Source organism: Microtus ochrogaster, linkage group LG4, assembly GCF_000317375.1.
Source record: "Microtus ochrogaster isolate Prairie Vole_2 linkage group LG4, MicOch1.0, whole genome shotgun sequence".
NCBI lineage: Eukaryota > Metazoa > Chordata > Mammalia > Rodentia > Cricetidae > Microtus > Microtus ochrogaster.
In genome coordinates, this window is record NC_022030.1 from 57,298,514 (window position 1) to 57,316,452 (window position 17,939).

Consider the following 17,939-nt stretch of genomic DNA (forward strand, 5'->3'; position numbering starts at 1 on the left):
CAACAGTGGGGGGCACAGGCCTGAAGCCTACAATCTGGCTAATCTTGGTTGATTTGGGCCTTAATGTCTGAGACTATACAGGGTAGCGATCCGAGCCTTGGTTCTTCCTTCTCCTGGGACAGTCACAGTGAGGGTGACAGTGATGGACCAGAGCTGCAATGGTGACCGTTATCTGTGGATGGAGACCACCAGGAAGATAGTAGGGTTCCACTTAGCATTTTTCTTTTTATGTGTTTGTGTTCATGTGTGACAGCGTGGACATGTATGGGCCTCACGAGTCAGTTCTCACTGTCCAATCACCTTTCACTTTGTTTGAGGCGGGATCTTTTGTAGGTTGTTGTTTAATGCTGAGGGTGCTGACTCTTGAATTACAGGAGATGCTCCTGTGTCAGCCTCCTGCCTCTGGTTGGAACACTGGAATTATGGATGGGCCCAACCACATTTGGATTGGCCAGAATTCCAAGATTCCAAACTCAAGTGATAAACTCAAATGCATGAAATAGAAAGAAAGGAAATGTAATTATTATAACAGCCAGAGAGGTGTACAGGCCCACTCCCAATTGAGATGCATCTTTTTAAAAGGCACAATGTCTAGAGGCTAAGTGGGTAGGGGTGATCTGCATCTCCAGATGCAGAGAGCTCAAATGACAACTCCCCACCTAAAGGCTTTAGAACTCAGAGAGACACACTAACATCTAAAAATACAGTTCTTGGGTGTATCAACATAAGGCAGAAAAAGGAGGGTGAAAATGCCATAGGAATGCTGTTGATTGTCACTGTTTATAGGACAGTGAGATGCTTGGCTCCATGGACTATCTTTGGAGAGAAATTAAGGAGTATTTGTGGAATATCTGGAGACAGTTCTTTGGAAGACTAAGGAAGAATTTTTCATCTGGTTCCTTCCCATCTTTTGATTTCATCAAACTTTACCTTTCCAGGCAGCTACTGGGAATGCCAGAGCCTCCATGAGGCAGCTGATTAGAACAGGATGCTGGAGTTCCGGAGGACCACACCACTGCATGTGTGCTAGAGACCGTACCAAAGCCCAGCTTCTGCTCTGGCAGACTGAGATGAGTGGAGCTTTTAGAAACCGAGGTGAGCCGTGCAGTGGTGGCGCACTCCTTTAATCCCAGCACTCGGGAGGCAGAGGCAGGCGGATCTCTGTGAGTTCGAGACCAGCCTGGTCTACAAGAGCTAGTTCCAGGACAGGCTCCAAAACCACAGAGAAACCCTGTCTCGAAAAACCAAAAAAAAAAAAAAAAAGAAACCGAGGTGATGGCAGGGGGAGCATCCAACCTCCTCCACTGCACACAGGCTGAGACCAAAAGGGCAAATCTGGAGAGAGAATCAACTGAGCACAGAGTCATGATTGTCTTGGGAAACAAAACTAGGGGATCCATGTGAAGGAGAATACAATTAGTTACCCTTTGTCCTAATTTGAGACTGACTGGCCAGTGAGAAGGCCAGCAACTTCACGTTGTCTTCTCACATTTTGACAGGAGCCATACCTGGGTCGTGAGGGATGACTATAGGCCATTTGATACTCTTTCTCCATCTGGGAGCCATCTCCAGTCTGGCCGTGAGACTGGGGCCTGACGTTCTGGGAGAGGGTTTCGCCTGTCCTAATATTTAGGCTATGCTGAGTTTATTTTGGTTCAGCCTTGGATCATCTATTCTAGGGGCCCATTTGTCCTCTGTGGAAGCCGCCTCTTTGTGGTCTCCTGCTTACACTGGTAGACTTGGACCAGCTGGGAGACCATCTAGAATTACATCTTCATAGGGTCCCACAGAGATTGTTTCTATTAAGCTTTTTGAATGTTTTGAAAAAGAAAATTGAAAAACAAAAAAGCCACTCCTGCCCACATGTCTTGGGTAGATGTGGAATAGTTTCTGAGTGTCTAGTCTGTGGGGAGTGTCCCTTCCTTTCTAGAGATAGCTTAATCTGATGCCTTAGGATCATGGAGTGCAGATACTAAGTGGGAATAAGAAGTCTGTGTCTGGATGTCAAGTTTTAGGGTGGTACTGGATATGGACCTCAAGTTCATTTCAAATGAGCAATTATACCGTAAGCCAACGGTGGGTCAAGGCTGTCTTTTAACTTGCCAAAGGTCACATGGAGGCATTGGGATTAAACTCAGAGATGCCTGAATCCAGTATGTTCGAATCTCTTTCTTACCCGTGGGTCAACATCTCCCTTCAAGGTTCCCAAGTTTAGCATGTAGTAACCATGGGTGCTCCATGGGGACCTTATACTCTCTGAAGACCAGTGATACTGCACTATCTGCAGAAGTGAACGCTGTGTAGTGCATGCTTTGGGACCTGATGAGCTTGGATATATGTCACATTATTTTCATTTTTCCCCATCTCGTTCCTTCTCTCCTAGAGAAAGCCATTACGGCATTCAGTTCAGTTAGGGTCGGGTTTTCTTTTGTTTTGGTTAAGTTTCTAATCTATGCTTCCATGTACAATCTGATTTAATGCTGTAATTGCCTCCTGCAGGTATCATGGTGGTCATTACTAACTCTTGAGCATGGTCATTTCTCCAAGAACACTATAGAAAAAGAAAACTGTCTTCATGATTTTGTTCTCACTAATAATTTTGAGATCTGTATAAGTATATTCCTTGATCATTTGATTGTAAATAAAAAAATGCGAGCATTGCTTTTATTGAATTTGCCTTGAAGAGTCTTCCCAATGACTCTGATAATTTCTTGACATACAATTTGATTTTATTTTTTAATATGACTATTACTACACCTCAGAGAGATATAATCTTAGAACCAAAGCTGTCTGAAGAAGCCCCTGTTCCCTCAATATTCAGCCTGATGCTGGACCTAAAAGGTGTGTCATTGGATGCTTCTTTCATGTGTTTCATTCTAAGGTAGAAAGGGCTTGTTTCCTTTTAATAAAGACCAAAACAACTTTCCTTGGGAAAATCAGAAAATATCTAATAGTAAGGTGTTAAAGTCTGAGAGGCTATTTGAAGGCATGCAGTCATGTAAATATATGTCATGAAAACTGGGTCTTCATCAAGTTTCCAGAAGACATTTATTTAATTCACTTTCACTCCCCCAATAAGCAAACTATTGAGTATGCAATACATGCCGGTGAAACCAATACTCAAATGTAATGTGTTTGAAAACTCCAAACAGTTAGGTGGGTTGCCAGGTTACTAGGGTGATGTTAACTCCTATAAAAACCACACAGAGTAACATAAAAAAGCCTAAACTCTGTCTTACTGAATGTTGAGATGTGAATTCCAGGCTTCTTTCATCCTGTGGTTCCATCATCTTCAGCTGGACCCCCACATTCTCTGTGCTCTGCTGTCTTGTTATCAGTAGGAGGACAAGGAACATGAAAGTTTTGTATGTCAGAGGTTCTTTGGGGACAGCATCCATCCATCCATCTATCATGTTGCTGATTAGGGATCAGTCATATGGCCACATCCAACTATAAAGGACATAGAGAAATGAAGTCTCCCTCATCAGGATGAAGAAACGGAGGGAGAAATGGATGCATTAAACAGCTAAACATTCTCTGCCTTCCTTAGTTACCTACTTGGACACCAGCCCTGTTGATCTGAAGTGTAGCCCAGTTACCATTTACCTGCATGGATCTGAATTAGGAGACTGTAACTAAGTTTATCAGAAGATGTCAGCTTTAATCTACAGAGCTGAATGTGGTATTTTTATAGTCTTATCATTTAGGGAAATCTTAAGTAAATGTATATTTGAGTTTTGGAAACACTTTGAGCTAACAAAGTGCTACTTTTTAGAAGCAGATATCCATGATGGAGACAATGAGTTTCATAGCTGTGACATTTCCATAGCTGTCTGTCATGATCAATCCATCCACCCATCACCCTGTCTTGTCCCTGTTTCCCTCCCATTGACTGTAGCACTCTTCTCAGACAGCTCCCTTTCCACTTTCAGATTTTATATACAAAGCTACTTTATTCTGCCCTAGAAATTAGGAGGTTATGCTAACATACCCAAAACTAACAAACAAACAAACATAAACAAACAGGTGCGATTTCTTTATTTCATAGGAGATTTGAGGTTCAGAGACAATAGCATGTTTCTGCATGGTCATCCTTTGAATCAAAACCAACTCCACCCCTCTAGACTCCCAACTGGCTGCCCTTTGAACTCAGCCTCTTGGCTCTTAGGGCAGCACTTGAATGCTTTTTCTCTTATTTCAGCTTGTTCCAGGGCTTCTTGGCCCTCACAACTCAGATGCTTTTCAGCCTGTTTTCATTTCTCTCAGTCTTCTATTGAAAGACCAGCTGAAACAGGAGGGCTGTTAATTCTGTGATGAGGTTTAATCTCCTGCACATTTTTGGTTCAGCTGCTTCCTGAGTTGACAGTCGATAGCATTTAGTGAGCAGTTATTGCATGCTTCATGTTGGGCTGGGAGGTGGAGGTCCAGTCATGCTGTGGACATCTTTCTAGGAGGATCTTTCAGACTCACAGAGCCAGATAAAGACCAGAGAGCAAAGATAGACATGTGGGTGCTCACTAGTAGATGTGATGGGGGAAACAGGAAAAAGCCATGTGAGGTGATCTGAGCTCTGTTGAGCAGACAGGCCAGAGGCCAATGGAATATTTGGACTGATCCAGGACACATTGTAGGTCTGTTCTTGTGGATGAGCCATGATCCTATAAAGAATAACTTCTGCCCCTCTGGACATTACCAATGAGACTGTGGGCCTAGGAATGTGAGTCCTCTCTGCTTTGTACTGTATAAGCCACATAAAACTGTCAGAGGCGGCAGAATGTGCACAGATGTTAAAACAAGCACAAATAATTAGAAGATGAAAGTAAGCTAAGATTCCTTCAGGATAAATGGGAAAGGAATTTTCCCACAATGACTGTTGAAGTTGCTAAGTAAAATATCAAAGACACATAGCTTTGTCCCTTGTATTTTTTTTCAAAATGGTAGATTGCAGAAATTTTAAATAAATATTCAATGACACAACTTCCTGTCCATCTTTTTGTCCCTCTGACTTTTGACCTTTGCAATCAGGTCTAAAATCTTCCTATGCTTATGAAAATGAAGACTATGAAAGAGAAGAAAATAAGACTATGCACACTTTTAATCCCAGAACTAAAGAGGCAGGAGCAGGTGGATCTCTGTGAATTCAAGGCCAGTGAGGTTTACAAAGTAAGTTTCAGGCTATCCAGAGCTACCTAGTAAGACTCAGTCTCAAAACAAGCACAAACAAACAAAACAAAACACCCCTCCCAAAGGTGGATCTTCCATGTTAGTTAATGCACTTACACAGCTCCTCTGCAGGCGCACACAGATGCTATTTGTCACATGATGTCGTGTGTGGTATAGTTCCTTTCAGGCTCAACAACTTTCATCCTGTCCTCAGCAGAGTTGTCTAGAAATCAGAGTCCAACACAAAAAATTGTATATTGAACTAGTGAGCGCTCTCCAGAGAAGGTGTGTGTGTAGATATGTAAAGTTTGCTGAGCAATCAAAATACAGAGTTGTTTAACTACGCAAAGACGTGTTGCATTTGCTTAACTATGCAAAGATGTGTTGCATTTGTTTATATCACAAAATATTTGTTTAACTATGTAAATATTGCTGCATTTGTTTAATTATGTGAAGATGTGTTGCTGTTTTACCTTGCCTGCCTAAGGCACCTGATTGGTCTAATAAAAAGCTGAATGGCTAATAGGGATGAGGTATAGGTGGAACTTCTGGGCAGAGAGAATAAGTAGGAGGGTGAATTTAGACGGGAGGAAAAGGAAACAAAGGAAGAAAGGGAGATGATAGGGAGACACCAGGGGCCAGGCAGACATGGAGGAAACAGGAAAAGTAGGAAATACAGAATGAAAGAAAGGTGAAAAGCCCCAAGGCAAAATGTAGATGACTAGAAATAGGTTAAATTAAGTTAAAAGAGCTAGTGGGACAAGCCTAAGCTAAGGCTGAGCAGTCATAATTAATAATAAGTGTCTGTGTTTTTATTAGGGAGCTTGGTTGGCAGCCCAAAGAAAATTCAACTACAGAGTTGTGGATCCCAGTTCCAATGGATACATTTACAAAACACTCCTATACCTAAGGGTTGGGAAACACTGCAGAAGAGTGCGCAGAAAGATTCTAAGAGCCAGGGAATGAGGGAGTTTACTGTGAGATCATGTTCCCTAGTAATGTCAGAAGCTTATAATGTCTCCCAACATGACTGCCCAAACATGACCTGAACATAGACAACACCAACAGGCATGCTGATGTGTATGGGGGAGGCCTCAACCTTACACAAAGATCTATCAGTAACCGAGGAAAGCTGGGAGCAGGAGAGGTGGTCCTCCTAAGAAGGAGTATGATCAACCATGAAAACACACATACAAGTTAACCCAGAGACTCAGTAGGTTCTATTCAGGAATCCATATGAATAGCATATACATATTTGCATGCAATACCTATTTTTTTTTTTTTTTTGGTTTTTCAAGACAGGGTTTCTCTGTGGTTTTGGAGACTGTCCTGGAACTAGCTCTTGTAGACTAGGCTGGTCTCCAACTCACAGAGATCCGCCTGCCTCTGCCTCTCGAGTGCTGGGATTAAAGGCGTGCGCCACCACTGCCTGGCTGCATGCAATACCTATTAATGGAAAAAAACCTCACAAATTTGAAGAAGACCAGAAAGGGGTACATGGAAGAGTTTGGAGGGAGAAAAGGGAAGAGAGAAATGTAATTATATTATAATCTATGTTAAAAATAAATGGTTGATGAGGGCTGGAGAGCTGATGTTGCAGCCCCAAGTCTGAGGGTCACCAGATTCAGAATTGCCTTTGTCGTTGGATGGGAGGCAAATCTTTTCACTTAGTTGGCCTTTCTATTGACTAGATGAGACCCACCTATTCGATGAAAGCAATCCAATTTGTATGTTTTCTAAAGCATCTTCACAGAACATACCCATAACAGTATTTGTATACCCATCTAGGTACCATGGAAGCCAAGTTGACACCTATAGTTAACCATCATGTGTGTGCCTGGCTTATTTGGAAAAATGATACCAAGGAGGAACTTAGAAAAAGGAACATGAAACTAGGAAGGAGCAGGTCCAAAAGAAACACTTCAAGATGGCCATGGGCAACTGGATGATCCAGGTCTGTGATCCACAGAGTCCAGGAAGTCTTTCACCAGGTGGCTGTTCACACCCTGCTCTTCTGGGTTGTGTATATGAGAGTCTATTAGTTTCCCCAGGCACAGAGATCATGGCCAGAAAGACTGTGAGCAGGAATGGGGCTTGAGAGTAGTGGCAGAAAGTTAATCCAGCAGGCATCTGCTCCATGCTGGTGGGACCTGCACAGAACTGGCGGGTGAAGCCATGGTAGGTGTGAGAAGCAGAGCTGAAAGGCTGGAGAAAGTACTTGAGAGGTGACAGACCTCTCCTTTCCTTGAAATCCATGCTTAGGGATCTAGGGTGACATACCCCCAAGCCCTTAAACTTTAGAGCCACAGTAGAGTCCCCACTTTCCTCCTGCTTCATATCCAAGTACGGTTAGATGATTACATTTTTTTTCTTTAATATGACACATGCAGGAACAGCTCCTCTATTGTCGCTACCTCACACCCACCCTTATAAACTCCCCTTTGGATTTTAAAATTGTTTTTGGACTGGTCTGTGCTTCTAGCCTTAGGTCTTTCCTGGAACAACCTGCCTATAGTGCACATCAGACTATGCAAGACACCTTCCTTGAAATCCGCCAGAAGAGTGCATCCCAGCTCCTCCCATCGGCACACAGCCCTGTTATAATCTGACTGTGATCTTCTCATTATCTTTTGCAATATCACTGCTGGGATGATCTGTTCCTCTTGGGAAGAATCTCTGGGGCCACCCAAGGAAGCAGCATGCTCTTTTACACCCTGGCGCCTTTGGTCACTCTATACCCTCTGCTTGCAATGTCTTCCTCCCCCCCCTCCACCCTTGGCCTTACTTCACCTCGTTGAACATCTATTCTTTCCAGACTGTGTTCGTAGGTCATTGTTCCCTCTGATGTTCTGTTGAGCCTTCCAGATGCAGGGTCATCTGTACTGTCTTTGCTGACCTTCCTGCATCTTTGGGTCTGTGTCGTCTGAATTTCACTCATGATCAACCTGTCTTCCTGAAGTAGATTTGTCACAGCAAGATGCCTATCCTGGCCAAGTCTTTGTCATGGCTCAGCCTGACACAACACAGATGCTCAATAAAAGGGTTGCAGAGAAGGTTGAGAGGTGGCTGTGGAGGAGGCCCCGCCCCCCACCGTAGACTCTGATGCAGGGAGTTAGGAAAGGATCACATTTCATTATACCCGGATTGTGTTAAGGACACACCTGGCTCCATGAAGTGTTGTGGGCAGGGATTCATGCACCCACCATTCTGAAGTCCCCTTTTCCTTACAGGCAGAATCTTCTGGCTCAGGCAGAAGTTGAGTTCTTGGGGCCTAGCCAGGAAGGTTAAGTGCTGGCCTGTCTCCTGCCTCTAAGTTCTGAGAATTTGTTCCCTAATCTCTGCTTACAGGGCTTCTAGGGCTGGAGTCTACGTGAAAGAGGCCTTTGTTTGATATGGGAATGGCTTGGGGGATAATCTCTCCTTGGATGCATTTTAATTCACTTTAATGACTCTGCCTCCTGTCATGCTTTTCTTCTAGGGATGGGGGTTGTTGAAGAGATTAGAAAGAGTGAACCTGAGTCCTGCATCTAACCTTCTTTAGAGGGTGCTGTTAGGAGGAAAGAGGGTGCTCGGAAAAATATATTAGGATGCTGGGGGTGGAGTGGACAGAGAGAGCTGGGCAATTGAATATCTGATTGTATGCACACACTGCCAAGCTGTATGCGCTTACCTTATACCAAGCCCTCTCACCAGCCTCCCACAGCCCCCCTCTCCAGGGGTGGGAGCCACCCAAACCAGACAACACAAAATGATGTCATCTCCAGGACACTGTCCTCTCTCTCTCTCTCTCTCTCTCTCTCTCTCTCTCTCTCTCTCTCTCTCCCTCCCTCTCTCCTTTTCTAGCTTTGAATAAACACTGCTGTTTGTAAGGAATGCTGGCTTAGGAAAACACAAACCATCTTCATTAATGATCTTTCTTCCCTGCTTGCCTTCCCTGAACACGGGAGGCTGGAATGCTCGGGCTCTACAGACCCATTGTTTCTGGCTGCAAGGCCAGGCCGTTCAGCTTTTCGCCCAGCGCTGGTATGTCCAGATACAGTGACTGTGCAGTGTGTCCGGCCAGAGAAGCTTACTGACGCTTGAGCTGGAGGTGACACCTCAGATCATCTGGGGAATATTCCTGGGGGATGCAGGGATAGGAGGAGAGATGCAGGGTAGAGGTTGGAGGGGTAGTGGATTCTCAGTAGAGACAGATATCCCCTGCACTGCTAGTGTTGCCCATACTGCCCCGGCTTCTGGGAGAGGGAGGGAGTGATGAGCTCTGGGTGTCCCTCCATGTTAGCTTCGGAAGGGGGTTCAGGGCAGCTCCATCATAGTCCTCCTCTCCCTTGCCAAAAGAATATATGTATGTCACCATTTGAGACCAAAATGTCCCCATCCTTTTGAGGAGATGAACCTGGACAGCTAACAGGAGGAAACTGAGCTGGTGCCATTGACATTTTTGGAAGCCAGGGATTGGTGTTGAGTTTCTAGTTCCAGATGGAGACCTCTCTGGGTAGGGAGGTCAAGAAAGTTTTGATACCGGCTATCAAACAGTATTCTGACTAAGCATATGCTTGCTTCTGGGTCCCCTACTCCCTTCCAGCCCTACTGGTACTCTCTTGTGCACACTCTCTTGCAGGGTTTGTGGTCACAGCTGTGGAGAAATAACAAAGACTCCTAGGTCTCTTTTGTAAGCAGCCTGTCCTGGTGCCCTGAACAACTGCCAATGTGGAATGGCTGGGACCCTTATGTGTTGAGCTAAAAATCCTTCAAAGTGGGAGTGGGGGTCCACAGAGACAGAAGACAAGCCTTCTTCCATTTCCCCAGCAGAAACAGAAGACAAGCCTTCTTCCATCTTCCCTGGGTGCATAGAAATCATAAGTCATGAAAATAGCTAATGGTTGTCTCTGTTGCCTACAGCATTATTTTTTGATATATATTTAAGATTTCTGTCTGCTCCTGCCTGTTGGCTGTGTGTTGGGCAGCATGGAAGGTGCTTTGCTCGGTTCCAGTTTTAGCCTCCCAACATCCAAGTCTTATCAAATGATTATTTTATGAATAATAAAGAAAAACCTGAGATAAAGGTAGCTTAAGATTCACTAACCAATGATGGTGAAGAGCTAAGATTCATACCAGTTTGCATTTGGACGTTCATGTGATCTGGGAATTCAGAAAAGAAGTGGGGAGGGCTGAGTAGTACAAAATTTAGAGCCACAGAGGTGGCAGCTGCCTAAGTGAGTTTCTTTGAGGAAACAAAGTGACATCTTTCCCTTCCCCAGATATTCCTCTTAAAGCCGGAATTCCAACCACACATTTGGAACCAAGTGTGGCATTCCACTTTTACTATTTTTAAATGTAGATATTTTTAGGAGAGGAAGTCTTTGATCCATTAAAATGCTCTGTAGGAGAAACCCCTCATCTTCTTTTAAAATATTTTACTGATGATTGTTTTTTTCTGTAAAGTAATACTTAACAGAAAGTAGCTTGTATTGGAATAATTGTCTGGGAGGTAAGTCTCTTAAAAGAGTTGAGAAGTGCTAATCTTTGATATTTGCAAAATGCATTTTAAGTAGTTCCTCAAACTGATAAAAAATCTGCTAGGAGAAAGGGTTTTCTCTTTCTTTAAGTAGTAGAAAATTTCACCCTTTTGATCTGAAAAAAAAAAAAAAGATAGACGTGGGTATTAACTTTCTGAGATAGAGCTACCTAATTGGTATCTTTGGGATTCTACTTCAAAGAAAGGAAAAGAAGGAATTTGAAAAATATTGTTAGTCTGGGACTTCAAATATTATGAGATGAGATGATTTTTGTAAAAGCACTCAGGAGAACTTTGGAGTTGAATGAACAGAAGCTGTTGTTCCTTCCAGGAATTATAGGACAGCAAAGAAGGAGACTGAAAGCCTTTTCGGAGGTAGCATTTCCTTACATTTTCTGTAGGTGTCTGTGTGCAGGGTTGCTCACAGATGCTACTGAATAAGCTATGCTAGACAAAGTTTAATACTTTTTTCTTTTTAAATAAAAGGAATCATATTTTACTTGTGCATAGTAATTCTCCCTAGGCGTGCCTGTATAAGTGTAATGGGTTTCCAATCTTATTTGACTACTACAGAATCTTTTTCATAGGGAGTAAGGAGATGAGGTTACAGCTCATGTGGCCAATATTCCCTGAAACAAATTTGAGAAACAATGTCCCTAACTCATTGTCATATTGGCTATAAGAACTTTTAATATCAAGGTGTTTGGAACATCTGAAAAGCAGAAATAAGGAGAAAGGGTGGGAGATATTGATTTACAGATCAATATTTACAGTAATTTAATAAGTATGTATGGAAACTTGACTGGGAAAGCTTACTATTATTGGATGTGGTTTGAGTTTGTCCACTAAAGGATCATGTGTTGAAGGGTGATCTTACCTATGGTGATGATAAGAGGTGCTGTGACCTTTAAGTGGTAGAGATCAGTGAGAAGTCATTTGGGGACATTTCCAGAAGTGGTTAAGATAGCTCTCCTGGGACTCTCCCTCTTTTTGAGAAGGTGGCTATAGAACAACAACATTGTGTTGCCATCTATCATGAGACCTTTGCTATAACTGATCTATATCTGGAATTCTTCAGAACTCTGAGCTAAGAGTTTTTTCTTCATAAAGTACTCAGTCTCAGGTATTTTATTATAGTAACACAAAATGGATTAATACAAAGACATTTGAGTTGTTCATTTAAGTCCATTTTATCTCTAAGATCTGTTAAAGTCCAAAGATTAGGTAGGATCTTTAGAAGATATAAGCATTGGGCAGTGTTTTATATTGAATTTGAAGTATTCCCTACAAGGGCGTGTGCTGAAAACACATGGCGGAGAGAGGAAGCTGGAGTCATAGAACAAAAAGTAGTGCTAAGGAATCTGAAGGTGACTGAACAAATGAGACATCTGAAGAAGACGGACAAATCATCCAGAAAAAAAATGTCCCATGAAAAAGAGTAAAATTGGCCTAATGGTATAGCGTGCTTGCAACAGGATCAAATTTAATAAATTTTCTCCTGTTTTCTACAAACATAAAAGGCAAATGATCTTTCTGTGGTCCCAATTCCATTTAAAATCAAAGCTGGCTTTGAAGTTGGATTGTACCTCTTTCCTTCTCTAAACTCAAGCATACTTGTTAAAGGAAAATCCAAAATCTCTGTCTCATTTCAGAAGAGCCACCTGATATGCGACAGAAGAAAGCCAAAATTAAGGGGCTAATCTATTATTACTAATCTCATAATCCTTTGGTTCTATTTTGACTCTTTACAACTTTTCTTAAGACTTTTCTTAAGACATGAATATTATCTCTAAATTATATATATGTATATACATATATATCTGTCCTGATACTAATGATCATATAGAGTACTAGTTAATTCTAGAAATATAGGCTTCATCTAGCTTCTTCTATACTATTTTGGGCTAGAGTCTAAAGCAGTTAAGTAGGAATTAATTTTGTGTACCTCAGATATACTTATTAGATTGTGGCCCATTAACTTCTCTGAGATCTCCTGCATATGGCATTTAAAATGTTTAAGTGTTCTTCAAAGACCCACGACCATTCTTTTTTGTTTGGTTGGTTTTTTTTTGTTTTTTGTTTTCTTAAATGACTTTTTCCTATTTATTTATTTATTTATTTATTTATTTATTTATTTATTTATTTATTTATTTATTTATTATGTATACAATATTCTGTCTGTGTGTGTCTGCAGACCAGAAGAGGGCAGCAGACCTCATTACAGATGGTTGTGAGCTGCCATGTGGTTGTTGGGAATTGAACTCATGACCTTTGGAAGAGCAGGCAATGCTCTTAACCACTGAGCCACCTCTCCAGCCCCCCCCCCCCCACGACCATTCTTAACAGTGATCTTTGAACTCTCCAAAAGGATGATGGGACCCCACAATGACAATTCCACCTGGGTTGTGGTAACACTATTAGGCTGACAAACACCACCCAAAGATTAGCTTTGAACTACAAACTGCTCAGGGTAATTTTAAGTGGATTAGCTAAGAGGGTCCAGATTCATCGACTACTCCAACCAGGACTTCAGATAAGTCCTGCATTTTCCCATTAAGCACAGACTGAACAACCAATGTTATAACCAGTTTCCCCAGTTTTTGACCATTATCTCAATTTTCTCAGGGTCCCTTAAAGATGCCATCATCCCAAGACAACAGTAAGTAATTTTAAGAATATGATACCCACATCTAAGAAAATGTTTTGAGGTCTAAAATGATAGTTTGGGTTGGTAATACAAGTTAGGACAAAAAGTGAATTAGGTATCAAACTTTGGACTCACCAAGACAGGATAGATAATAAGGTAGTTTCTCCGAATTGCTAAATACCAATGGACTGGACATTGTAAATATAATCCTTACTTGATAATTTCTTCTTCTTATATACAGTTTTACTGTGTTAGAGTTAAAACCTTTTCTTTTTATTTAAACAAATATAAGGAAACATTGGGGGATATCTGATCACACTGTGAACTCCAAGTTTGCACTTTGCATTAATTAAATAAAATTAACCTTGGGCCAGGAAGTTGAGTAAGCAACTAGTTGACAGAAAGTAATTATAAAGCATCAGAGGACATTCGGGAGAGACAGAGCAGCATGGCTTTTTGTTCATTTATTTGTTTGGCAAAGTAGAAGGACATGCTCTTTTGGAGACACGAGCATGGAGAGAAGGTTAGCTAGGTGCTACTCAGCCTCCCTGAGCTAGCAGGTTTTCACTCCAGCCTTTGACTCTCGAGTCTTATTTATAAATAAAACAATAGAGATTTAGTTAAAGTTAACAGCAGCAGAGTCAATGCCTGTGGGAACAGAATTCCTGACAGGCTATGGCCTGAGGGGCTGGGCTGCTTCCTGAGAAGCAGGCCAGTAACTGCAGAGTTGCAACTGTTGGCTAAAATAGTCATAGATTAAGGTGCAGTCACTGTGCCAAAGTTAAAACAACACCCTGTCAGCAGTTCTACAGGTTGAAGAGTGTTGTTTGCAGGTAGTTCATCTGTTCTGAACCTCTTCCTGGCAACTGACTGGTCTCTGCTTCCAAGCTGCAAAGTTGGTCCTCTAGGAAGCTCAGTTTAAGAGTCTTCTTTGCAGCTTGGTTTATTTAAAAGTATCTCTCAGCAGTCCCTACAGGTTATTTATGCTCCAGGAGGGTGGGGCCTAGTGACTCTGGTCAGTTTCAGGGACTTCCTGAGGCTATTTTGAATTATTTTATCTCCCCTTAGAACATCCCATTACTTTACCACCTTGTAAACACCTTCCATATTAATGAGATTGCTTCCAAATTCAGTGATTTTAATCTCAGAGGAAACTCCTACACAACATTTGTCCCATCCTTTCTTTCCCAGATGCTGAGTTGACTAACCCTCTGTCATCTTCCATTGCCATGATGTACCACTTCATGTCAGGCTCAGATCTCAGGGGGTAGTTAGGGGACATGGAACTGAAGACTCTGCAGCCCTGAGCCAAAATAAGTCCATCTTCCCTTGAGTTATTTCTCATGGGTATTTGCCACAACAATGGAATGTCCAGCCTAGGCAGGACTAGCCCAGTACTACTTCCCGAGTGATAGAATCTCCTGCTTCTAGTCCCGCTTACCAACAGGCCCTCCTGATAACTGCTGTTACATCCATCTTAGCATAGCACATAAAGCTTAAGTTCCCCATCAGGCTCAGCCTTCCACTTTCTAGTCCTGTGATTATGAAATGGCAGTTCATATAATGTAAATCCAAATCCAAGGTTCAGCAGTTTAAAGAAAGAGCTGAGCTTGTGGGGGCGGATATTTAAACTCTCCACACTTTTGATGGAGGAGTTACTTTCATTTAATAAAGAAAGTACCTTGGCCCATTTGATAGGCCAACCCTTAGGTGGGTGGAGTAAACAGAACAGAATACTGGGAGAAAGAAGCCAAGTCAGGGAGTCGCCATGATTCTCCCATTCCAGACAGACGCAGGTTAAGATCTTTCCTGGTAAGCCAGCTCGTGGTGCTACACAGAATATTAGAAATGGGTTAGATCAATATGTAAGAGTTAGCCAATAACAGGCTGGAACTAATGGGCCAAGCAGTGTTTAAATGAATACAGTTTCCGTGTAATTATTTCGGGTAAAGCTAGCCGGGTGGCGGGACACAGCCCGCCGTTCCTATCAACACACTTTAGTTTCTTCCCTCTGTAAAATGGGAGTGGTGACACTCCTCATCTATCAAGTCATAGGATTAAACACAGACTATCTGATCTCCAGTGAAAGCTGAGCAAACTCTAGCCATCATTATCATTGTTTCTGACATCTTGCCTGAGTCCCCTATGTGTACCCTGAGCTCCAGCTGGCAGGAGACAACCAACTCGAGGTTATGTGTCTGGTTTGTTTAAGTTAGAAAGCTCTGCCTACCCCTGCCTGCACAGACAGCTAGCAAGCTATCTCTCAACACTACTCATTCCAAGAGAACGTGCTGAATTCTGCCAACTTTCCCTCCTTTTAGTCCCCAATAATTCCATGCAACTTTCCTAGACTTCTGACATTCAGTTTTGCATAATTCATTTTACTTTGGAGAGATATCTTATTTCTCCTTGATTTTCTGGTAATGCTATTGACTGGATTTCTTCTGAGATTTGATGGAATTATTTGGATGCAGAGACCCTCACTGAGGTGAAGGCATCCTCCTAAGATTATCCCTTGGGTTTACTTTTGTACATGCTTTTCTGAACTTGATATAATTTGGCAAGTTGATATCAATAAGCCTAAGGCTAGACTAAACATGGAGGTAGGAGAAAAAGTCAGGAAGAAAGGAGAAATCAAGAATTCATTGCATCTATGTGACTTAGCTTAGTTTCTTTTCATTTTCTATATGCAAATATATTATCACATTCCTTCTACTCTTTTCTTATAAAACACATAAAAGGTTTTTGTTTGCTTTTTCTATGATTAGACAAAGCATAAGAAACTCAGAGAGGGTCCTTGCCCAAGTTACAGTGGCCCTGGAATCTCTGAGGGTATCAATAGATTCTGAACTATTTCTGATATTCACTCAGTAAATATCTAAACTCTAGCTCTGCTGAGAACTGTGTTGGCATTTGAGGGATAAGAGTAGGCAAGATGAATCTCTTCTTTTGCCCTCACGAAACCTGCAATCTGATGAGGGCACAATCAAACAGGTAAGTTATATAGCTGGCAAACCCGGCAGTCACAGGTACAAAGATCAAGGACCCTACATAAGGCATAGTTGCTGTGTAGTACCAGAAGTCACCATCCTGCTCAGAGGCAGGGAGTTCATTTACATACATAAGATGTAAAAATAGGCCTTGGTCAGGACAAAATAATACCGGTTTTAAATGATGTCTGGTGTATAAGTTTTTTTCTGGTTCTAGATGGAGAATGTTGCTTTATATTTGTTTCTGACTTTGAACGCCTTGGAACACTGCACAACTACAGACCTCTCTCCAGACCCCTTACAGCTCTCGGCATATCCCATGATTCATAGTCAGCAATTCTGTCACCGTTTGAATGCCTTTGTCTTCACTCTTTGCCCCTCCTGGAGTCTCCAGCCCTAGCCCATGCAATCTGGAACACAACAGGGACTCAGTAAGTGATGACTAGAAGAAGAAGAAGAATGTCTCACACAAGGCTTCCATAGAGACTAGGAAGTGTATTCCAGCTCCTCCTGAGTCTGAAGTCCAAATCCTGCTAGGTATGCTCCACCCTAGACGTTGAGTTGAGCTTTAGCCGGCTAAAATGAAGGGAGAGACTAGAGTGGGAAGAGGAGCTCATGTTGTCTTACACCATGGACCGTCCAACCCTCTTGTTCTTACACACTCCACGACAGGTCAGGAGCCAAGGTGGAACTGGCTGCCGCTAGACACAGCCGCTGACAGGTGGACCAGTAGGCCATCTCTAAGGTGTGCTGGAGCTATGCTGTGACCCCATCAAAACTGTGGGTCTAAGGACCCTTGTGGAGGTTCTGAGGGAGATCTAGAACACTGTGAGAAAGAGCCTGAGGAAGCCAGGTAGAGATGGAAGGTTGGAGAATGGAGTGACTTCTGAAGGCTGATTTGTCTTTCTCAAGTGGGAGAACTGTGGAGAGACAGTTCTCATCTCTCTAAGGATGCCGAAACTAGAGATAAATGTGGAGACAGACCAGGGGGTAGGAAGTGGCCACCTTCTGAAGGAGGAGAGGGAGAGAGGAAAGAAAGACCGCAGAGACAAGTACCAGGGGGCATTTCTGGACGTTCAAGTGTGGGAAAGTGGCCAGACTGTTACCTTTTCTCCCTTGACTCACTTCCTCTGACCTTGGGTGAGCCTTAGAAGGAGGTAGAGCTCCATGGAACAGCAAACAACACTTAGGCCAGAGTGACACTGTGTGGCTCATGCCGTCAGTGTTGGTGATCTCATGGAACTCTTCAGATGTTATTTCCAAGAGAAGTAATCAGAAGTGACCTCAATTATTTTTATTCTGATTTTCTTGTTTTTCAGAGAAAGCATCTGAATACTGTTGTTATCTAGTCCCAGGTTTACATAGGCTGTACCAAAGCACATATTAAACTTAAGCCACCAATCTAAAGTATTGGGAGATGGAACTTACTGAGAGGTGATTAGGCCCCCAGGTCAGCATAAAAATATCGAATGGGTTTGTTATTGAAAAAATGGGTTTCTTGTAAAAGAACGAACCTGGCCATCATTTCCTCTTCTCTTCTCTTCTCTTCTCTTCTCTTCTCTTCTCTTCTCTTCTCTTCTCTTCTCTTCTCTTCTCTTCTCTTCTCTTCTCTCCTCTCCTC